Genomic DNA, 24,994 nt, shown 5'->3' on the forward strand with positions numbered 1-24,994 from the left:
CTCCAGTACTCTTGCCTGGAAAACCCCATGAACAGAGGAGCCTGGTAGGCTGCAGTCCATGGGGTCGCTAAGAGTCTGACACAACTGAGCGACTTCACTTTCACTTTTCACTTTCGTGCATTGGAGAAGGAAATGGCAACCCACTCCAGTGTTTTTGCCTGGAGAATCATAGGGACAAGGGAGCCTGGTGGGCTGCCGTCTATGGCGTCACACAGAGTCAGACACGACTGAAGTGACTTAGCAGCAGCAGCAGCAGACAGCATATTTAAAAGCAGAGACATTATTTGCCAACAAAGGTCCGTATAGTCAAAGTTATGGTTTTTCCCAGTAGTCATATATGGATGTGAGAGTCAGACCATAAAGGAGGCTAAGTGCTGAAGAGCTGATGCTTTTGAACTGTGGTGCTGGAGAAGACTCTGAGCATCCTTTGGATGGCAAGGAGATTCAAAACAGTCAATCCTAAAGGAAATGAATCCTGAATATTCATTGAAAGGGATGATCCTGAAGCTGAAGCTCCCATACTTTGGCCACCTGATGCAAAGAGCCAACTCATTGGAAAAGAACCCGATGCTGGGAAAGATTGAAGGCAGGAGAAGAAAGGGATGACAGAGGACGAGATGGTTGGATGGCATCACCAACTCAATAGATGTGAGTTTGAGCAAACTCTGGGAGATGAAGAAGGATAGGAAAGCCTGGTGGGCTTCAGTCCATGGGGTCACAAAGTCAGACATGATTCAGCAACTGAACAACAACAATATATAATATAGTAATTCATATAAGACCAATGTGTAGAATTACAATCGCTATGTATGTGAATATAATACATATGAATTATTTTGCTCCAAAATGAATGACTGGAGAAAAATGTGATTTATATTATATTTGTGCACAATATGGGGCTTCCCTGGTGGCTCAGACGGTAAAGCGTCTGCCTGCAATGCGGGAGACCCGGGTTCGATTCCTGGGTCGGGAAGATCCCCTGGAGAAGGAAACGGCAATCCACTGCAGCACTCTTGCCTGGAAAATCCCATGGATGGAGGAGCCTGATAGGCTACAGTCCATGGGGTCGCAAAGAAGGACACAACTGAGTGACTGTGCACAATATGATTATAAAAAATGCACCAATAACTCAGACAATTTCTCATTGAACTTAACCAAAAAAAGGCTGTGGACGCTAAATTTGATCAGCACATTTAGTTCTATTTCAGGAAAGAAGCACACCCTGGTGGTTATGCTTCCCTCTTGGAGCCAAGGAATAGAAGCAGTGAGGGCTTACACATGTGTGTGTGCGCACGCATGTGTGTTCATGGACTGCTGTTGGACCGAAGGGTATGGGAGCACCTCTGCTCTTCCTGTGTTTGAATCGTTCTCCACATGCATACTCTCACACATACTGCCCCCTCCCTCTCCATCCGCACCACAAAACCCTCTCTGGTGAACTCTCCCTGAGTGCAGTTGCCAGCATAGCCTCTGCAGGCGATGGTGAGCTTGAGTAGAACATACCGGACAAGAAGCTCCCGCATGTGCTGCGTAATCCTCCAGCTAACCGTCCCAGCATTTCAAAAGTGAATGCAAACTTGAAGGACCATAAACCAGCTGAATTTTCTGACTTCCCTCCACCCTGTTTTTTAGGGAAAAATTATTTTATTTTCAAATTAAAAAAAAAAAAAACACAAAATTCTCTACTTCTTGTGTGATGGTTCAGCTAAATTCAAGCATGCTTGCCCTGCTTTATGCCATGTTCTTTTTTATGGAAACTGCCAGTAACATAGATTTAATTACATTTCCTAAATTACCTGAATTTGATCTATCACTTCCATGCTTACGATTAGATGATTTATTTATTTATTTATTAATACTATCTGCCTGGCTCCCAGCAGACAGGCATGTCCCACTAGACATTCTGATTTAATTCCTATGTTTGTAACCTCGGCATCGAGAGATTGCTTTTAAAGTCCCATTAGCTGATTCTGATCTTCAGCAATTTGGGGAACAACTGGATTACAAAACGTCTTGTTTTACTTATTTCATGATCTTTTTATACTGTCATCATGTGTAAATATACCAGGAATTATTTGAAGAAGAAAGTATCACATGTTCTCCTTTATTATATGTGATGTGAAGCAGAAATAGAATAACAAAGCACGTGCGACAAATAATCGACTGGTCAATCTGGGGAAACCAACTATCATATTTTCTGTCAATTTGAAATGATATAAAAATAAAGGTTACCAAAAATAACCCCACCACTTATTCAGAAAATATTGGACACACATGCCATGCCATTTTCCTTTCACCATTCAGGAATATTTTTTTCCTTTTTTCTAACTTATTAGTGTTAATGTAAGCAAGATTGGGGCTTCCCTGGTGGCTCAGTGGTGAACAATCTGCCAGTCAAAGCACGAGACCTGGGTTCCATCCCTGCTGGGGGAAGATCCCCCGGAGAAGGAAATGACAACCGACTCCAGTATTCTTTGCTCAGAGAATCCCAGAGGAGCCTGGTGGGCTACAGTCCATGGGTTCTCAAAGAGTCAGATACGACTTAGCAACTAAACAGCAAGAATGAACAAGATTATACTTGCTCTTACAGATCACAGATGACAAATTATTCTACTGCAATGCCCTGAGCTCATCATGCCTATGTGTACCAGTCTTTTCAAAGCTTACATTTAACAGGGCGCAATAATTTTCAAACAAAAAAATCAAAACAATTATTTCATTCGGTTTCTTCAAAATTCTGGAGAAATGATTATGATAGGAATTCAGATTGACATGTACACAGTGCTGTATTTAAAATAGATAAACAGTAAGGACATACTGGAGAGCACAGGGAGCCTTGCTCAATATTATGTGGCAGCCTGGATGGGAGGGGAGTTTGGGGAAGAATGAAGTGAAGTGAGGTGAGGTGAAGTCGCTCAGTCACGTCCGACTCTTTCTGACTCCATGGACTATGCCAGGCTCCTGCATCCACGAGATTTTTCCAGGCAAGAATACTGTAGTGGGTTGACATTTCCTTCTCCAGGGGATCTTTCCAGACCAAGGATAGAACCTGCGTCTCCTGCATTGGCAGGCAGTTCCTTTACCACTGAGCCACCAGGGAAGCCCATTCTGATTTATCTCCCTCTAATAGGGACCCCTGTGATTATGTTGGGCCTGTTTCAATAATCCAGGATGGTCTTTTATCTCAAGATATTTAAACGTCATCATATATGAAAAGTCTATTTTTCTATATAATGTGACAGATTCACAGGTTCCAGGGCACAGGGCCAGAAAATGTTTAAGGCAACATTATTCTGCATATCATAATATTCTTCTAACAATCTCATCCATATACCTAGAACTGCTGATTAGCTTTTAAATACCTATTATTTTATTTTATAATTAATGGATACTTGAGAAAATACTCATTATTAGGAAGAGAATAGAAAAAAATTAAAATATAGAAAATAAAGCAGATGCAGAAGAAAAATTCAAATAAAATTCTCTATAATTAGTATCTTGATAAAAGTCAGCTGATTCAGATGGAATTTTTGTCCATTAAGTGTGGTTTGCTGCGAAAGTTCAGGCAGTTCAGTTTATTTGCTCAGTCGTGTCCAACTCTTTGTGACCCCATAGACTGCAGCATGTTAGGTAGGCCTCCCTGTCCATCACCAACTCCAGGAGTTTACCCAAACTCATGTCCATTGGGTTGGTGATGCCATCTAACCATCTCAACCTTTGTCATCCCCTTCTTCTCCCACTTTCAAACTTTCCCAGCATCAGGGTCTTTTCAAATGAGTCAACTCTTCACATCAGTGGCCAAAGTATTGGAGTTTCAGCTTCAACATCAGTCCTTCCAATGAACACTCAGGACTGACCTCCTTTAGGATGGACTGGTTGGATCTCTTTGCAGTCCAAGGGACTCTCAAGAGTCTTCTCCAACACCACAGTTCAAAAGCATCAATTCTTTGACGCTCAGCTTTCTTCACAGTCCAACTCTCACATCCATACATGACCTCTGGAAAAACCATAGCCTTGACTAGATGGTCCTTGTTGGCAAAGTAATGTCTCTGCTTTTTAATATGCTGTTTCAGTTCATTTCAGTTCAGTCGCTCAGTCGATTCTGACTCTTTGCGACCCCATGAATTGCAGCACGCCAGGCCTCCCTGTCCATCACCAATTCCCGGAGTTCACTCAAACTCACGTCCATCGAGTCGGTGATGCCATCCAGCCATCTCATCCTCTGTTGTCCCCTTCTCCTCCTGCCCCCAATCCCTCCCAGCATCAGAATCTTTTGCAATGAGTCAACTCTTCTAATGAGGTGGCCAAAGTACTCGAGTTTCAGCTTTAGCATCTGTCCTTCCAAAGAACACCCAGGACTGATCTCCTTTAGAATGGACTGGTTGGATCTCATTGCAGTCCAAGGGACTCTCAAGAGTCTTCTCCGACACCACAGTTCAAAAGCATCAGTTCTTCGGTGCTCAGCTTTCTTCACAGTCCAACTCTCACATCCATACATGACTACTGGAAAAACCATAGCCTCGACTAGATGGACCTTTGTTGGTAAAGTAATGTCTCTGCTTTTCAATATGCTATCTAGGTTGGTCATAACTTTTCTTCCAAGGAGTAACCATCTTTTAATTTCATGGCTGCAATCACCATCTGCAGTGATTCTGGAGCCCAAAAAAATAAAGTTTGGCACTGTTTCCACTGTTTCTTTTCTATTTGCCATGAAGTGATGGGACCAGATTTATTTATTTCTGCTTTATTGATGATGCCAAAGCCTTTGACTGTGTGGATCACAATAAACTGTGGAAAATTCTGAAAGAGATGGGAATACCAGACCACCTGATCTGCCTCTTGAGAAATTTGTATGCAGGTCAGGAGGCAACAGTTAGAACTGGGCATGGAACAACAGACTGGTTCCAAATAGGAAAAGGACTACATCAAGGCTGTATATTGTCACCCTGTTTAACTTACATGCAGAATACATCATGAGAAATGCTGGACTGGAAGAAAGACAAGCTGGAATCAAGATGGCTGGGAAAATGTCAATAACCTCAGATATGCAGATGATACCACACTTATGGCAGAAAGTGAGGAGGAACTCAAAAGCCTCTGATGAAAGTGAAAGTGGAGAGTGAAAAAGTTGGCTTAAAGCTCAACATTCAGAAAATGAAGATCATGGCATCTGGGCCCATCACTTCATGGGAAATAGATGGGGAAACAATGGAAACAGTGTCAGATTTTATTTTTCTGGGCTCCAAAATCACTGCAGATGGTGACTGCAGCCATGAAATTAAAAGACACTTATTCCTTGGAAGGAAGGTTATGACCAACCTAGATAGCATATTCAAAAGCAGAGACATTCCTTTGCCAACAAAGGTTCGTCTAGTCAAGGCTATGGTTTTTCCTGTGGTCATGTATGGATGTGAGAGTTGGACTGTGAAGAAGGCTGAGTGCCGAAGAATTGATGCTTTTGAACTGTGGTTTGCGAGAAGACTCTTGAGAGTCCCTTGGACTGCAATGAGATCCAACCAGTCCATTCTAAAGGAGATCAGCCCTGGGATTTCTTTGGAAGGAATGATGCTAAAGCTGAAACTTCAGTACTTTGGCCACCTCATGTGAAGAGTTGACTCATTGGAAAAGACTCTGATGCTGGGAGGGATTGGGGGCAAGAGGAGAAGGGGACGACAGAGGATGAGATGGCTGGATGGCATCACTGACTCGATGGACATGAGTCTCAGTGAACTCCGGGAGTTGGTGATGGACAGGGAGGTCTGGCATGCTGCGATTCATGGGGTCTCAAAGAGACGGACATGACTGAGGGACTGATCTGATCTGATCTGATCTGATGGGACCAGATGCTATGATCTTAGTTTTCTGAATGTTGAGTTTTAAGCCAACTTTTTCACTCCCCTCTTTCACTTTTATCAAGAAGTTCTTTAATTCTTCTTCACTTCCTGCCATAAGGCTGATGTCATCTGTATATCTGAAGTTATTGATATTTCTCCCAGCAATCTTGATTCCAGCTTGTGCTTCATCCAGCCCAGCATTTCTCATGATGTACTCTGCAAATAAATTAAATCAGCAGGGTGACAATATACAGCCTTGATGTACTCCTTTTCCTATTTGGAACCAGTCTGTTGTTCCATGTCCAGTCTAACTGTTGCTTCCTGACCTACATACAGATTTCTCAAGAGGCAGGTCAGGTGATCTGGTATTCCCATCTCTTTCAGAATGATCCACACAGTCAAAGGCTTTGGCATAGTCAATAAAGCAGAAATAGATGTTTTTCTGGAACTCTCTTGCTTTTTCGATGATCCAGCGGATGTTGGCAATTTGATCTCTGGTTCTTCTGCCTTTTCTAAATCCGGCTTGAACATCTGGAAGTTCACAGTTCACATACTGCTGAGGCCTGGCTTGGAGAATTTTGAGCATTACTTTACTATTATGTGAGATGAGTGCAATTGTGCAGTAGTTTGAGCATTCTTGGCATTGACTTTCCTTGGGATTGGAATGAAAACTGACCTTTTCCAGTCCTGTGGCCACTGCTGAGTTTTCCAAATTTGATAGCATATTGAGTGCAACACTTTCACAGCATCATCTTTCAGGATTTGAAATAGCTCAACTGGAATTCCATCACCTCCACTAGCTTTGTTCATAGTGATGCTTTCTAAGGCCCACTTGACTTCACATTCCAGGATATCTGGCTCTAGGTGAGTGATCCCACCATTGTGATTTTCTGGGTCATGAAGATCTTCTTTGTATAGCTCTTCAGTGTATTCTTGCCACCTCTTCTTAATATCTTCTGCATCTGTTAGGTCCATACCATTTCTGTCCTTTATTGAGCCCATCTTTGCATGATATGTTCCTTTGGTATCTCTAATTTTCTTGAAGAGATCTCTAGTCATTTCCATTCTATTGTTTTCCTCTATTTCTTTGCACTGATCACTGAGGAAGGCTTTCTTATCTCTCCTTGCTATTCTTTGGAACTCTGCATTCAAATGGGTATATCTTTCCTTTTCTCCTTTGCTTTTCGTTTCTCTTCTTTTCACGGCTATTTCTAAGGCCTCCTCAGACAGCCATTTTGCTGTTTTGCATTTCTTCTTCTTGGGGATGGTCTTGATCACTGCCTCCTGTACAGTGTCACAAACCTCTGTCCATAGTTCATCAGGCACTCTGTCGATCAGATCTAGTCCCTTAAATCTATTTCTCACTTCCAGTGCATAATCGTAAGAGTTTTGATTTAGGTCATACCTGAATGGTCTACTGCTTTTCCCCACTTTCTTCAGTTTAAGTCTGAAATTGGCAATAAGGAATTCATGATCTGAGCCACGGTGCTCCGGGTCTTGTTTTTGCTGACTGTATAGAGCTTCTCCATCTTTGGCTGCAAAGAATATAATCAATCTGATTTTGGTGTTGACCGTCTGGTGATGTCCATGTTTAGAGTCTTCTCTTGTGTTGTTGGAAGAGGCTGTTTGCTGTAACCAGTGTATTCTCTTGGCAAAAGTGTAATTAGCCTCTGCCCTGTTTCATTCTGTACTCCAAGGCCAAATTTGCCTGTTACTTCAGGTGTTAATTGACTTCCTGCTTTTGCATTTCAGTCCCCTATAATCAAAAGGATATCTTTTTTGGGTGTTAGTTCTAAAAGGTCTTGTAGGTCTTCATAGAACCGTTCAACTTCAGCTTCTTCAGCATATGTGGTCAGGGCATAGACTTGGATTTACATGATACTAATTGGTTTGCCTTGGAAAGGAATAGAGATCATTCTGTCGTTTTTGAGATTGCATCCAATTACTGCATTTCGGACTCTTTTATTGACCATGATGGCAACTCCATGTCTTCTAAGGGATTCCTTCCCATAGCAATAGATGTAATGGTCATCTGAGTTAAATTCACCCATTCCAGTCCATTTTAGTTCGCTGATTCCTAAAATGTCGATATTCACTCGTGCCGTATCCTGTTTGACCACTTCCAATTTGCCTTGATTCATAGACCTAACACTCCAGGTTCCTATGCAGTATTGATCTTTATAGCTTCTGACCTTGCTTCCATCACCAGTCATATCCACAGCTGGGTGTTGTTTTTGTTTTGGCTCCATCCCTTCATTCTTTCTGGAGTTATTTCTCCACTGATCTCCAGTAGCATATTGGGCACTTACTGACCTGGGGAGTTCCTCTTTCAGTGTCCTATCTTTTTGCCTTTTCATACTGTTGATGGGGTTCTCAAGGCAAGAATACTGAGGAGGTTTGCCATTCCCTTCTCCAATGGACCATGTTTTGTCAGAACTCTCCACTATGACCTGTCCATCTTGGGTGACCCTACATGGCATAGCTCATAGTTTCATTGAGTTAGACAAGGCTGGCTGCGCGGGTGCAGGAGGGCCAAGAGGAGCTACTCCACGTTCAAGGTCAGGAGGGACGGCAGTGAGGAGATACCCCTCGTCCAAGGTAAGGAGCAGTGGCTGTGCTTTGCTGGAGCAGCCATGAAGAGATACCCCACATCCAAGGTAAGAGAAACCCAAGTAAGACGGTAAATGTTGCAAGAGGGCATCAGAGGGCAAACACACTGAAACCATAATCACAGAAAACTAGTCAATCTAATCGACCACAGCCTGGTCTAACTCAATGAAACTGAACCATGCCCTATGGGGCCACCCCCACCAAGATGGGCAGGTCATGGTGGAGAGGTCTGACAGAATGTGGTCCACTGGAGAAGGGAATGGCAAACCACTTCAGTATTCTTGCCTTGAGAACCCCATGAACAGTATGAAAAGGCAAAAAGATAGGACACTGAAAGAGGAACTTCCCAGGTCGGTAGGTGCCCAATATGCCTCTGGAGAAACCTATATGCAGGTCAGGAAGCAAGAGTTAGAACTGGACATGGAACAACAGACTAGTTCCAAATAGGAAAAGGAGTATGTCAAGGCTGTATATTGTCACCCTGCTTATTTAACTTATATGCAGAGTACATCATGAGAAATGCTGGGCTGGAAGAAGCACATGCTGGAATCAAGATTGCTGGGAGAAATATCAATAACCTCAGATATGCAGATGATACCACACTTATGGCAGAAAGTGAAGAAGAACTAAAAAGCCTCTTGATGAAAGTGAAAGAGGAGAGTGAAAAAGTTGGCTTAAAGCTCAACATTCAGAAAACTAAGATCATGGCATCTGGGCCCATCACTTCATGGCAAATAGAAAGGAAACAGTGCAAACAGTGTCAGACTTTATTTTTTTGGGCTCCAGAATCACTGCAGATGGTGACTGCAGCCATGAAATTAAAAGACACTTACTCCTTGGAAGGAAAGTTATGACCAACCTAGATAGCATATTGAAAAGCAGAGACATTACTTTACCAACAAAGGACCGTCTAGTCAAGGCTATGGTTTTTCCTGTGGTCATGTATGGATGTGAGAGTTGGATTGTGAAGAAAGCTGAGTGTTGAAGAATTGATGCTTTTGAACTGTGGTGTTGGAGAAGACTCTTGAGAGTCCCTTGGACTGCAATGAGATCCAACCAGTCCATTCTAAAGGAGATCAGTCCTGGGTGTTCTTTGGAAGGACAGATGCTAAAGCTGAAACTCGAGTACTTTGGCCACCTCATTAGAAGAGTTGACTCATTGGAAAAGACTCTGATGCTGGTAGGGAATGGTGGCAGAAGAGAAGGGGACAACAGAGGATGAGATGGCTGGATGGCATCACCAACTCAATGGACGTGAGTTTGAGTGAACTCTGGGAGTTGGTGATGGACAGGGAGGCCTGGCGTGCTGCAATTCATGGGGTTGCAAAGAGTCGGACATGACTGAGTGACTGAACTAACTGGTGACCATGTGATTAGATTGGTTCATTTCTGTGATTGTGGTTTTCATTCTGTCTGCCCTCTCATGGAGAAAGATAAGAGGCTTATGGAAGCTTCCTGATGGGAGAGACTGAGGGGGAAACTGGGTCTTGTTCTGATGGGCGGGGCCATGCTCAGTAAATCTTTAATCCAATTTTCTGTTGATGGGTGGATCTGTGTTCCCTCCCTGCTATTCACCTCGTGCCAAACTATGGTGGAGGTAATGAAGATAATGGCGACTTCCCTCAAAAGGTCCCATGCAGGCACTGCCACGCTCAGTGCCTCCAACCCTGCAGCAGGCCACCACTGACCCACGCCTCCACCGGAGACTCCCGGACACCCACAGGCAAGTCTGGGTCAGTCTCTTGTGGGGTCACTGCTCCTTTCTCCTGGGTCCTGGTGCACAAAGTTCTGTTTGTGCCCTCCAAGAGTCTATTTCCCAGTCCTGTGTAAGTTCCGGCAGCTCTATGGTGGGGTTAATGGCGACCTCCTCCAAGAGGGCTTATGCCATCCCCAAGTCTGCTGCACCCAGGGGCCCTGCCCCTGTGGCAGTCCACTGCTGACCCGCACCTCCGCAGGAGACGCTCGAACACAGTTCTGTCTCAGTCTCTCTGGGGTCTCTAGGTCCTGCTGCGCACAAGGTTTGTTTGAGCCCTCTTCACGAGTCTGGTGGGAATGGGGTTTGACTTTAAACACGAATTCACCCCTCCTACCATCTTGATGGGGCTTTTCCTTTGCCCTTGGACATGGGATATCTCCTCACAGCCTTCTAGTGCCTACTGTCTTACTGAGGTTTCTGTGACCTTGGACGTGGGGTATCTCCTCTCCACCGCTCCAGTGCCACTCAGCCGCTGCTTGCCGCTCCAGCATAGCACAGCCTTTGCTGTGAAAAGGCACATCTGTACCAAAATATTTTAATTGAAATAAGAAATCCATGAGAAAGATTGGACTCAAAAATAAGAATTTTTTCAAGGAAAAAAAGTAGTAAAATTAGAAGGAAATTGAGGTGATGCAACAGCTGACTCAAGGAATTTTAGATAAAAGAGACAATTACCCCCCTCCCAGAAAAAAGAAAGAAAAAAGAGGAACAGTTCCCTGTGAATTTCAGAGGGAAAGGGCATGAGACTCTAGATTTAAAATGCCTGGAAAATCCCATGGATGGAGGAGCCTGGTAGGCTGCAGTCCATGGGATCGTGAAGAGTCGGATACGACTGAGTGACTTCACTTTCACTTTTCACTTTCATGCATTGGAGAAGGAAATGGCAACCCACTTCTGTGTTCTTGCCTGGAGAATCCCAGGGACGGAGGAGCCTGGTGGGCTGTGGTCTATGGGGTCTCACAGAGTCAGACACGACTGAAGTGACTTAGCAGCAGCAGCAGCAGCAAGGCATTGATAAATCGGTAACTCAGAGCATGAAAATGATACTTCCAAAGAGAGAGCAAATAGCTCCTATAGAAATGATGGGAATCAGAATAGCTTTAGATTTTTTCAAGCAATAATGTAAGTTTTGGAAACAAATCCAAAATTTCTTTTAAATTTTTGAGAGAAGAGGACTTTTGGCCTAGAATGTGATACCCATGCAGTAAAACAAGAGTAGTGGTTGAATTAACATTTTTTTAGATAAGCCAGTGTATTTCAGACATATAAAAACTAGCAAAAACTGCAGCAGGTTCTTTGCAAAAAATAGCATAAGACTAGAAAGCTGAGGTTTAAGAAATTCTGAGTCTTCATACAATAAAACATTAAAAAATTGCCCTGAAATAAAACCTAGAATGGGAAGACGAAACACAGTGTTGTGTGATGCAGCTCTTCAGGAGGGAAGTGGAGGGATAACTTGCCTCTTAAACAAGTTCCTAAGTGATGCTGCTGCTGCTGGCTTGGGTACCACACCATCCTCTGTGGCTGAGGGCTTTTTGCTGGCTGAAGAAGTACATCAGGCCAGTTGCAGAAAGCAAACTTGAAGTGCCCCAAATTAGCAATGCTCAGCATGGAGACAGGTCTTCCTTGGTGGCTCAGTGGTAAAGAATCCTCCTGCCAATGCAGGAGACACAGGCTTGATCCCTGGATGGGGAAGATCCCCTGGAGAAGGAAATGGCAACCTGCTCCAGTATTCTTGCTTGGAGAATCCCAAGATTACAGTGGCAGACTACAGTCCAAAGGGTCCCAAAGAGCGGGACATGACTTAGCAACTTAGTATGCATGAACAATGTGGAGGGAGTTGCTTTGTGAATACTGGATCCTCCTTGCCCTTAGGTAGGAAAACTCTGAATCTCCAGATAGGTAATTGGCTTGATGATGAATTCTTTATTGGTCTCTCCCTTTCTTGTGTCACTTCACTAATTCCCTACCAATATTTCTTGAAATAACCTCTCCAATAAGCTACTTGACTTGAATGCAGATTCAGCTTCCAGGAGAACCCACACCATAATAGGGAGTGCTCAAGGAAATCAGTTTAATCAAATGAGTATAAACACAATTTTTAAAAAAATTAAAATACTTTTTGTATAGGCATCTGTTTTATTTTCTTACACATGCAGCCGTTCAAGTGGTTTATCTGCTGCCCACGAATTAACAAGGATGATGTATTAGAACTGCTTTTGAGGATGATTTAAAAGTCACATGCTCATCACTGGATTCACTTTCCTCGTTTCTGAAAGCTAATTACCAATTTGTCTCATTGAAATGTGAGTGGTCCTGTGGAAAGTAAAATATAGTTGTTCGTATTTATTTACAAGCCAGGAAATTGTTGACAGGCTCGCCACTGCCACAGAAGCTGGAGAAAGAAATTGAAATGATTTTTATTGATGTGGACTTCCAAGAGGTAACGTTTCACCACACTAATCTGAGAACAAGGAAATCTGTCCAACAGGAGGCACTTTTAAGCCCTGAGACAAGAATGATCCACGTCAGTTTTTCCTCGATGGACAAAATGAGAGCGAAAGGTTTAGATCCTTAAAGAAAAGAGAAAGAAGTGCTTTTCAAAGCCTGGGTGATCCTGCGGGTGACAGGGACCCCGCTGCCTGAGGGCACTTCCACAGGCCACTGCAGCCTTCTTCCCTGTCGCTGGCAGAGGCAGGGTTTTATCCTCAGGCAGAGCTGCACGGTCAGTGAAAACCCCTTTCGAACATCAGATGCTATGTCACAAGTCTGCACACTGCCTTCTTGCCGAGCTTATAATGAGTTTTCCTCGCTGCTATACCTGAGCCCCAAAATGCACATTAAAGGACACTGTCAATTAACATTTGGATCAAAATGTGACCTACGTGACGACTGACAGGGCTTCTTGCAGATAGTCCTGCAGAGTTCAAATGTCTACTCGTATATTCTCAATAGTCTATTACTAAGAAGGTGGAATGTTCAATTAAAAGGAGGTAACCCTTTGGGACCCACAAAAACACAAGAATTCTGCATATTACTGTTAGTTATGTGATATCTCTTAATAAATGGGCAGTTTCTTTGTAGTGAGGCTCATATCAGAAGCAAGAGATACAGACAATGTGGGCTCAAGTCTCCTGATTTTACTCCCGAGAAGCCAGACCACCTTGGCTGAATTTTGCTCTCTCTCTGCCACCACACCTCACCCCCGGCCAGTCTTTCTCCATATAAAAAGGTGTGTCCATCTTTACAAAGAATGAAATAATGCCATTTGCAGCAAATGGAGGAACCTAGAGATTGTCATACTGAGTGAAGTAAGTCAGACACAGGAGATATATCATATGACATCCTTTATATTTGGAATCCAAAAAGACACGATATAAACAAACTTATTTACAAGACAGACTCACAGACTTACAGAATCCAGGGAGAAGGGTGGGGGTAAGGGATAGTTAGGGAGTTTGGCACCAAAATATACACTCTGCTATATTTAAAATGGATAACCAAAAGGGACCTACTGTAGAGCACAAGGAACTCTGCTCAATGTTATGTGGCAGCCTGGATGGGAGGAGGGTTTGGGGGAGAATGGATCCATGTATACGTATTGCTGAGTCCCTTTGCTGTCTACCTGAAACTATCACAGCATTGTTAGTCAGCAATACTCCAATATAAAATAATTTTTTTTAAAGGCAGCACTGTATTGGTGAAGGAATGGACATGCAGATCAGTCAAGCAGGACGGAGAACCCAGGCACAGATCCATACAGAGTCCACCGACATGGGCAGTTCCTCCTAGAACGGAATCAGTTACTAAAAGAGGAAATATGTATCAGCATCTAGAGTTGGGCTGGCCTTCTCCTGAGGGTTATTTAAGAGCATCTGTGTGTGTGAACGTCTGCAGATACCAAAATCCGATTCTGGTCTTCATTTTCAAACATTTCCTTGAATGTTGCTGTTCAAGGAATTGAGACGACACTCTAGATTCAGAGCACGTGACTGTCTCTTTCCTGCTTCAGGGTGAAGACTGCTGTCCACGCAGGTCCTCTGGTCATCACGCTGTGCATCTTACTGTTCTGGGGCACACTTGAAGCTATTGCAGTCTGTACTGGTGTGAACTTGGGTGCACACATCCAAGGAACGGAGCTAAATGATCAGCCATACAGGAACGCCGAGCTCACCCCACAGCTTCAGACTGCAGACACTCCAGTTCCTCCTTCTCTCCCCCGCTTTCCTCTTGCACGGCTGCTCCAGCATCTTGGTTGTTTCTGAAACACCAGGCCCACTGCTGCCTTAGGCACCGCCATCCCTGTTGGAAGCTCCACAGCCCAAATGCCCATGGAGTAAAATCTTCACTTTGTTCAGGTCTGTTCTCAAAAGTCATCTCCTCAGCCAGGCCTGCCCAAGCTGCACGTGCTAACATTTCAGTGCATCACTTGAAGTGTTACATTATTTTGTTTCTTATATTTCTTTACACTTTGTTTTTCACCTTAAGTGATAATCACTGAAAAAAAAAAACAAAAAAAATTATGAATGTTTATGTATATATCTTTTTCACTCAGATAGATACTGTATGATAGTAGGGATTTTTCTTCTGTATTCTTGTTATATAAAAATGCCCTGCACATAGTAGGGTCTCAGTAAATTTCCATTGAATGGAGAATGAACTTTATTTTATTTTTTTAAATTAGTTTCTACCGGAGTATAGTTGCTTTAAAATGTTATGCCAGTTTCTACTGTATAGCAAAATGAATCAATATACATAAATCCTCTCCCTTTAGGTCTTCTTTCCCCTTCCAGTCACAGCAGAGCACTGAGTAGAGTTCCCTGTGCTACACAGTAGGTTCTCATTAGTTACCTAATTTATACATAGTGTCAACAGCATACATGTGTCAATCTCAATCTCCCAATTCAACACACCCTCCCTCCTTTCCCCCTTCATATCCATACATTTGTTCTGTACATCTGTATCTCTATTCTGCTTTGCAAATAAAATCAGCTATACCCTTTTTCTAGATTTCACACATATGCATTAATATATGATATTTGTTTTTTTCTTTCTGATTTACTTCAGTCTGTATAATATCTCTAGGTCCATTGACATCTCTACAAATGACTCAATTTCATTCTCTTTATGGCTGAGTATTATTCCACTGTATATAGGTACTACATCTCTATCCACTCCTCTGTTGATGGACATTTAGATTGCTTCCATGTCCTGACTATTGTAAATAGATCGGCAATAAATATTTGAGTGCATGTGTCTCTTTTAATTATGATGTTCTCCAGGTGGATGCCCAGGAGTGGGTAGCAGAATTTGCATTAACTCACTGACAAAAGAAACAAACAAAACAAAAAGCCAAAAAGCAACTGTCAGTTAGGGACTGTCCTGGAATGACCTATTTCTATTTGTTCAGCATCAGTCTTTCTAATATTGACCCTCCATCAAATGTTCTTTTCGTCTTTGCTCTCTTGCTGCTGCTGCTGCTGCTGCTAAGTCACTTCAGTCGTGTCGGACTCTGTGCGACCCCATAGATGGCAGCCCACCAGGCTCCCCCATCCCTGGAATTCTCCAGGCAAGAACACTGGAGTGGGTTGCCATTCCCTTCTCCAATGCATGAAAGTGAAAAGTGAAAGTGAAGTTGCTCAGTCGTGTCTGACTCTTAGCGACACCATGGACTGCAGCCCACCAGGCTCCTCCATCCATGGAATTTTCCAGGCAAGAGTACTGGAGTGGAGTGCCATTGCCTTCTCCGCTTTGCTCTCTTAGGGCAGTGGAAATGGGCTAGATGGTTATAACCTGGAGCAATTCCAAAATCCCCATATGGGAGAAGCTTAGAGACAGCCATGGGAGAAAACTAGGCTGACAAAGGAGAAAGTTGGTTAGGAGAAACTTGAGGGAAGCAAGGAAGAGGTAAGAAAGGGTAATTGCGGATTATATTTTGAAAAGTGAAATGACCTTGTCATTCCACTCAATGGACAAGCACGCGAGGTTTTTAAGAAGGACAAGTTTTTATTAAACCCAAGATTTTTCTGTTGTCGGGGAGGAGGCAGGATTGAGCATGGGAGGCAGGAGGTGTGTGTGTAATGTTTCCATAACAAGATTAATATATTTTAAAGGCAAGATGTAAAGAAGTCAGTGAGTTTCCATCTGGATTTTTCTGAGACTGGAAATCTTCTTGAGTTCCTAACAGATTTTATCCTGACCTTAGTGTATTTCTGAGTTAGCAAGCATTGATAGAAAATTAAAATGCACTCTAAATATTTAAAAAATGTATTTCAAGTGGTAATAGAATGTTCTCTTTGTCATAAGGACATTTTACCCATCTGCATAGAAATACTCTAAGTCTTGGAGTGTTTCCTCTGTTTTGTTGAGGTTTCTACCATCTGCATTTTGAATTTTGATTATTAAGGTTGCAGCTTTGTGGCCTGCTCAGATTGCCAACATCTGCCTCGTTTATTTAGACTTTTTCTTCTTCTTCTTTTTTTTTAGTATCCAGGATGAATTGAGTTTTAATGGAGGGGACTGATTTTAACTTTGCCTTCTATTCAAAAATAAACTTTTCTTTATAGGAATCTAAATCTTTTCCTCTCACTCCATCCACTTGCTAGCAAGTAAGCATTCATGGAAATGTAATTATTACAGAGGAGCAATGCTTTTCTTTATTTAGCACCATTTACCTATTGCAGACACAGCATACAGTTCTACAAAGCATAATAATCATAATGGGCTACATAGACCCTCTCGGCTAGCTCTATTTTTGCATATGATTCATTTTAATTTCAGAAGCACAAAAGGGATTATGTCTCTATTGGAATGTCTTGAGTAAGCCCTACAGCAGGGGAGCTGTGATGTCATTTGTTCTGTGAAAAGCATGTATTCAGCTATTATGGGCTGAGTCTAAAATATAAATATAAGATACTAAAGGTCCCTTGTTCAGAAACCGTCCTATGCTTTCTTCTCTCCATTTAACAACCAGTGGACATTTTCCCATGCAAATAATCTATTTTATAAGAAAGATCCAGCAGTTGAATCTCACACTGGAAACTGATTTAAAATCATTATCCCCAACTTCCCTCTTCAGATATCTGCTTGCTATTCGGGACAATCTTGGCCAGGCAGTCTTTGGTCCCCAGCTTTCATTTGGATCACAAAAGTTTGTCAAGGTTAGGCTCCAAATACACTTACTGTGTTCAGTTTCTAAGCAATTTTCTTAATTTTTATTTGCTCTCTGAATTTCAGTTATTAAAATAGGAACTAAGAGAAATTATTCAGTCATAACTATCATGGTGATGAGGTTTATGACAGAACTGATTTAGTACAATCTTAAAGGGCTGGATCCACCTCTGATTGACTCAGGACTTGAGTTCTGTATCTATCATTGGCTACCTGTGTAATTAGTGCTATTTACCTAACATTCTGGGCTTCCCTGGTGGCTCTAATGGTAAAGAATCTGCCTGTAATGCAGGAGACCTAGGTTTGATCCCTAGGTTGGGAAGATTCCCTTGAAGAAGGGAATGGCAACCCACTCCAGTATTCTTGCCTGGAGAATTCCATGGACAGGGGAGCCTGGTGGGTTATAGTCTATGGGGTCACAAAGAGTCAGACATGACTGAATGACTAACATACATACACACCTAGTATTTGAGCAATTCTGACTTATCACTTGCCTTTTAAACTATTTAGATCTATGACTACTAGTAATGTTTGATGGAATTAGAGATACTTGATATGAAAAAGAAAAGAAACTTGCAGGAGACTAAAAAGGATGAAAATGCATATGCCATCCAAATCTTTACCAACAAAAAGCTGGCATACTAATATTTTCAGCATGAAAATAAAATTTAAAACTAAATAAATTAACCTTTTCAAATAGAAAGTAGGTAACACTAAAAAATAAATTGATGAATTCACAATCAATACGGGAGTTTTTAATACAACTCTATCAGTAAGGTGTAGATCAAGCAGACAAAGAACTGAGATAGTGTAAAAGGGCTGGAAAGTAAAGCTTTATTAGAAGATAATACTTTACGATGCAAAACACAAAAAAGCACATAATTTAACTACACACATTTGCTATTGCTATTGCTAAGTCACTTCAGTCGTGTCCGACTCTGTGTGACCCCATAGACGGCAGCCCACCAGGCTCCCCCGTCCCTGGGATTCTCCAGGCAAGACCACTGGAGTAGGTTGCCATTTCCTTCTCCAATGCATGAAAGTGAAAAGTGAAAGTGAAGTCGCTCAGTCGTGTCCGACCCTCAGCTACCCCAAGGACTGCAGCCTTCCAGGCTCCTCCATCCATGGGATTTTCCAGGCAAGAGTACTGGAGTGGGGTGCCATTGCCTTCTCTGACACACATTTATGTATTTATAAATATTACAGATATATCACATGGTCATACTGATCCATGTGCATGTCCATAATCGTCTTGATAAAGAAGCTAGCACAATACTTTAACATTTAAAATTATATTGGTGCAATTTTTTTTAATCTTTCACTTAGAAAATTGCATTTTATCATTTCACATGCATACAGAAATCTTATAGTTTGAATACCAGCTTTTCCTAGAGATTTAAAAAGAAATGAATAGATATTTTATATAACTTATTAAAAAGATGATTTCTCTCACATTCTCTGGATAGTTCTTCCTTCTACTGAAATAAAAACTTAGTCAATGACAATTCAAATGCATGTTATCTTACTTTGTTCATAAGACTTTAAACAACTATGTTCCTTTCAAAATTAAGGATTATTGAAGCTTATGTAACAAAGACTTTGTTCTTTGTAATTCATTTCTTGTTGCTTGCTTATGCAATGAAGCATTATAATTTGCAGTCTATTACTTCACAGAACTTATAACTTCATTACTTGTACAAAGAAAAGAACAAAGATGAGTCAGGAGAATGAAAAACATTTCCTAGGTAATGAGAAAGTAAATCAACTTATATTTCTTGCAAATTGATAAGTAGGAAGTTTTTACTAATGAGTCCTATAATTCTGACAATGCAGTGTTTATTTACAGAGTTCTCTCTCAAGAAATATGATTGTATAGGGTAATCATTATACTTGGAGATTAGGGATGAGGTAAATGCAATCTATACTCAGTTACTGTCCCAGGAATTAATATAAAATATCTAGATACACTTTCAAATGGTCACATCACAATAATTTTAAATCCACTAATGCTTCTGACGAAAACATTAAAGAGTATTTGAAAAGCACCATGTAGATTCATTTAAAAATGTATAAATCACCTTACCTTAAAAAATATTTGCTCTGCCTTTGATTAAAGGATGACTGAAACATGAGAAGTTGTTGAACAAAGCTGTTGTAAAAGCACCCCTAAGCAAAGTGAGTTAGTTGGGGAGGGTGATGATGACCTACGTTAACCTTGAAAGTCAAGAAGCTGTAGTGTGTTGCGGGCCTGTCAATATTTCTCCTTTAATCTTCCTTTTGTCACTAATGGTAGTGTTATAGCATCAACTACTTTATATATTACTACAAACATCTAGCAAATCAAAACACTGAAAATTGTGCATGGCTTCCCAATGGGGTTTCTGTGAAATACAGAAAAAATCCACTCTATGCATGAGACAAAGGTGATAACTATTAAGAATCAATACAAGGCGGGGTAAGAAAGGAGATAAAACTAGACATTTGGCAGAGTTTAAATAAATATCGACAATTTTATGCCAGAGATTTGAAAAACTTAGATAAAATGGAAATTCTTCTAGGAAAATATAAACATAAATGTAAAGTTTAAAAAAAAAGTCGGCAAGAAATGGAAAACATGCATAGTCCTATAATCATGAACACATTTGCATCAGTAGATAAGTGCCTTCCCACAAGAAAACCCTAGGCTCAGATAACTTTATAGGCAAATTGTGCCAATCATTCGAAGAGGAAATTGTGTCTGTATTTTTGATGCCAATGGAGACATCATACACCAACTCTTTTTGTAAGCTGAATATAATCTTGATATCAAAATGAGATTTTAAAATAGGTAAAGGGAATTAAGACAATATTATTCATGAACCTAAAAATGATCTAACTGAAGCTGCAGGGTATTAATTAGGGTTGTTAGACATCTCTAAAATGAATTATATTCATAGATAAAAGTACAAAAAAGAATCGTCTCAGACTAAAAAGTCATTCAGTGGAAACTGAATATATGATGAGTACCCTCAGCAAACTAGAGAGAGAAGGAAACTTCCTTAATCTATTCAAGGGACTCTTTCACAGGGGACTTGACTGGTGGTCCAGTGGTAAGACTTCACCTTCTAATGCAGGGGGTGCTCATTTGATCCCTGGTCAGGAAACTAAGATACCACACATGTCTTGCAAACAACAGAAAAAATATTATAACAAATTCAATAATTTTTTTTAAAAGGTCCACATCAAAAAAAAAAAAAATCTTAAAAGAACTCTTTCAAAAAATGTAGCTAACATCATACTCAAATGAGAAACACTTAAAATATTTCCTTAAAAAATAATTAAATCTCTTCATAGTCAAGGAACCAAAACTACAGCAACAACAAACAAATTCAAGGCAATCCTTTCACAAAAATACAGATAATTTTTTAAACATATAGGAAGTGAAAATGTTGTTTGCAAAAAGTTCAACAGTCATGTCCGACTCTCTGCGACCCCATGGATTGTAGTCCGGCTCCTCTGTCCATGGAATCCTCTAGGCAAGAATACTGGAGTGAGTTTCCACACGCTCCTTCAGGAGAGCTTCCTGACCCAGGGATCAAACCCGAGTTTCCCAAATGGCAGGCAGATTCTTTACTGTCTGAACCACCAGGGAAATCCCTAAAAAGTATAGGCAGCTTTAAAAAAAAAAAAAAAGGAAAAAAAATTATCATTGAAATAAAGATGAAGTATGGCTCTGAACTCTGAAATAGCAAGCAGTTCCTGGAGCCAAGTCATAGACTTGAGAGCTGCAAGAGGGAATTCCTTGCTGGTCCTGTGGTTGGGGCTCTGTGTTTTCACTGTCAAGGACTCCAGTTCAACCCTTGGTGGAGAAACTAAGATCTCACAAGCCCCACAGTGTGGCCAAAATAGGAGAAGGGGGGGCTGCAAGGGATAGTCAATGTGCAAATGATGGGAGATGGATATCATGAGACCCCAGATTCTGGGGAAGATGGACTCTTCACTGAGCTCTCATTCCAAGATGGGATATCCCGCTGGGACAGAAAGACTCACTGAGCTGATCCAAGGACCACAGTCAAAACTAGGATGGGGATTTTTGCAGCTAGTGACTTTCTAGTAATGAAGAAAGAACAATGTAGACTGGATGGATGTTTGATCTCTGTTGGTCATGGAGTTGATTTAAATAAACAAAAACAAAATTGTGACCAACAAACTTTGGCACGATTTTAAGAGTTTTATCAAGATGTATAGAATCCTTCTGGGGTTCCTAGGTGTTCTCAGGAACCCTTCTGGGATTCCTGAGCCCAGTGGTAAAGAATCCACCTGCCAAAGCAGGAGACGTGGATTCTATCCCTGGATTGGGAAGATCCCATGGAGAAAAACATGGCAACTCACTTCAGTATTCTTGCCTGCAAAATCCCATGGACAGAGGAGCCTGGCGTGCTACAGTCCATGGGTTCAGAAAAGGAGTCAGATCGACTGAGCGACTGAGTACACACACACATAATGTATATACATGTATCATCACCACAAAAACACAATAACACTGGAATCTAATGATATCAAAAGAGTTAGAGGAAATGTATTGCAAAAACTATCACACAGAGAGAGTATATTTCACAACAAAAATTGTAGAACAAAAGTCAGCGTGTAACTTGGATATCCTAGTAACATGGTTTGAAAAATGCAATTTGTTATGGCTTTCTATTCCAAAATATTTAGTAATCATTTCTTTGGCTTTTACCTTATAAAGACTATTTCCCTTTCCTTTATCCCCCCACATCACTCTATTTAGGTGGGAAAAAAGTATGTTGAAATCTGGAGCATAGAAGTGAAAATATGCTTCCTAAAAGTGTCCTTCATTCTTCACCTTTAAAACTTTTCCCTAAATTTTAGAGTCTTTTTCTCTATTTCTCTCACTCATGCTTCCTCTTTCTTTGTTCTCATCAATACTCTTTTTTATATATACTTCTTGAGTTTACCATAACAGCAGTACCATAATTATGCATAACTGGGCAACTGATTTGAAACATTTCAAAATGTAATATTGTGAAAAATTCTGTTTAAAATAATAACTGTGCTCCTTTCCCTCCAGCTGATGAAAATGCCTTCTTTTATGGATGTCAGCATACCTGAGAACTTCCCTTTGGGGTACATATTCTGCTGGCCTCTTTTGAAATTGACTTTTTCATAACACCAAAGGTAAGCTCAGAGAAAAAATACATGGCATATTTTATGAAAGCAGGTCAAATCTTATGTCCATATTGTTAAAGAATTGTCTTTTTGTTATTGATTTTTAGGATGTCTTTTTTTGAGTCTGCATATGAGACTTTTTTTAGATACCTTCACTGTAAATATTTTATCTCAGTCCATGGTTTGCATTTTCAGTTACTTCATAGATATCTTTTGATGACCACAATTGTTTTCTTTTGCTTAAGTCTAATTTCTATTATTTTTATGATTTGTGTGTTTAGTGACCTATCTCAGAAATCTTTGCCTATCCCAAGGTCATGAAATATCCCTAAGTTTTCTTCTAGAGCTGGGGATATCAAATATTTTCTATAAAGGGCTAGGTAGAATGTTATATACTTTGGGAGTCTTATGAGTTGTTTGCAGATACTCAGATCAATCATCATAGTATGACAAAAACTACCAATAATCACTTAAAGAATGAATGAATGAACATGAGTGTATTATAATAAAACTTTATTTGTATTTAAAATAACAGGGAGAGAGACACTGTATTCAAGAAAAAGATGACATAGATTCAATTTTCCCTGTTCCTTCCCTCTAATTACAACTGGATACCCTAAAAATCATTCCACAGATACCTGTAAAAGAACTCTGAAAGTAGATCAAGTGTGGACTAGACATGGAGCACAAATCTGAAGAATGACACCACTTTTGGTTCTTTGGGTTTTCTTTTTTTCTTCTTGTTTTTGACCCAAATAACCATGATGATGTGATCACTCACCTAGAGCCAGACATTCTGGAATGTGAAGTCAAGTGGGCCTTAGGACGCATCACTATGAACAAAGCTAGTGGAGGTGATGGAATTCCAGTTGAGCTATTTCAAATCCCGAAAGACGATACTGTGAAAGTGCTGCACTCAATGTGCCAGAAAATTTGGAAAACTCAGCAGTGGCCACAGGACTGGAAAAGGTCCGTTTTCATTCCAATTCCAAAGAAAGGCAATGCCAAAGAATGTTCAAACTACCCCACAATTGCATTCATCTCAATACTAGTAAAGTAATGCTCAAAATTCTCCAAGCCAGGCTTCAACAGTAGGTGAACTGTGAACTTCTAGATGTTCAAACTGGTTTTCGAAAAGGCAGTGGAATCAGGGATCAAATTGCCAACATCTGTTGGATCATTGAAAAAGCACAAAAGTTCCAGAAAAATATCTACTTCTGCTTTATTGACTATGCCAAAGCCTTTGACTGTGTGGATCACAACAAACTATGGAAAATTCTGAAAGAGCTGGGAATACCAGACCACCTGACCTGCCTCTTGAGAAACCTGTATGCAGGTCAAGAAGCAACAGTTAGAACTGTACATGGAACAACAGACTGGTTCCAAATCGGGAAAGGAGTATGTCAAGGCTGTATATTGTCACCCTGCTTATTTAACTTATATGTAGAGTACATTATGTGAAATGCTAGGCTGGATGAAGCACAAGCTGGAATCAAGATTGCCAGGAGAAATATCAATAACTTCAGATATGCAGATGACACCACCCTTATGGCAGAAAATGAAGAAGAACTAAAGAGCCTCTTGATGAAAGTGAAAGAGGAGAGTGGAAAAGTTGGCTTAAAATTCAACATTCAGAAAACTAAAATCATGGCATCTGGTCCCATCACTCCATGGCAAACAGATGGGGAAATAATGGAAACAGTGACAGACTTTGTTTTGGGGGGCTCCAAAATCACATGATCATGTGCAGATCATGACTGTGGCCATGAAATTAAAAGACACTTGCTCCTTGGAAGAAAAGCTATGACCAACCTAGACAACATATTAAAAAACAACCTAGAAATTACTCTGCCAACAAAAGTCCATCTAGTCAAAGCTATGGTTTTTCCAGTGGTCATGTATGGATGTGAGAGTTGGGCTATAAATAAAGCTGAGCCCCGAAGACTTGATGCATTTGAACTGAGGTGTTGGAGAAGACTCTTGAGAGTCTCTTGGGCTGCAAGGAGATCCAACCAGTCAATCCTAAAGGAAATCAGTCCTGAATATTCTTTGGAAAGACTGATGCTGAAGCTGAAATTCCAGTACTTTGGCCACCTGATGGGAAGAACTGACTCATTTGAAAAGATCCTGATGCTGGGAAATATTGAAGGCGGTATTAGGAGAGGGCAACAGAGGATGAGATGGCTGGATGACATCATCAACTTGATGGACATGGGTTTGAGCAATCTCCAGGAGTTGGTGATGGACAGGGAAGCCTGGAGTGCTGCAGTGCACGGGGTTGCAAAGAGTCGGACATCACTGAACAACTGAACTGAACTGAACATGGCATGTGGGATTTTAGTTACCTCACCAGGGATTGAACCCACATCCTCTGCATTTGAAGCACAGAGTCTTAACCACTGGACCACCAGGGAAGTCCCTAGGTTTTCTTGTTAATCTCTCGTATATCCCTCAT

The sequence above is a fragment of the Bos indicus genome, chromosome 11 (assembly GCF_029378745.1).
Source record: "Bos indicus isolate NIAB-ARS_2022 breed Sahiwal x Tharparkar chromosome 11, NIAB-ARS_B.indTharparkar_mat_pri_1.0, whole genome shotgun sequence".
Taxonomy (NCBI): domain Eukaryota; kingdom Metazoa; phylum Chordata; class Mammalia; order Artiodactyla; family Bovidae; genus Bos; species Bos indicus.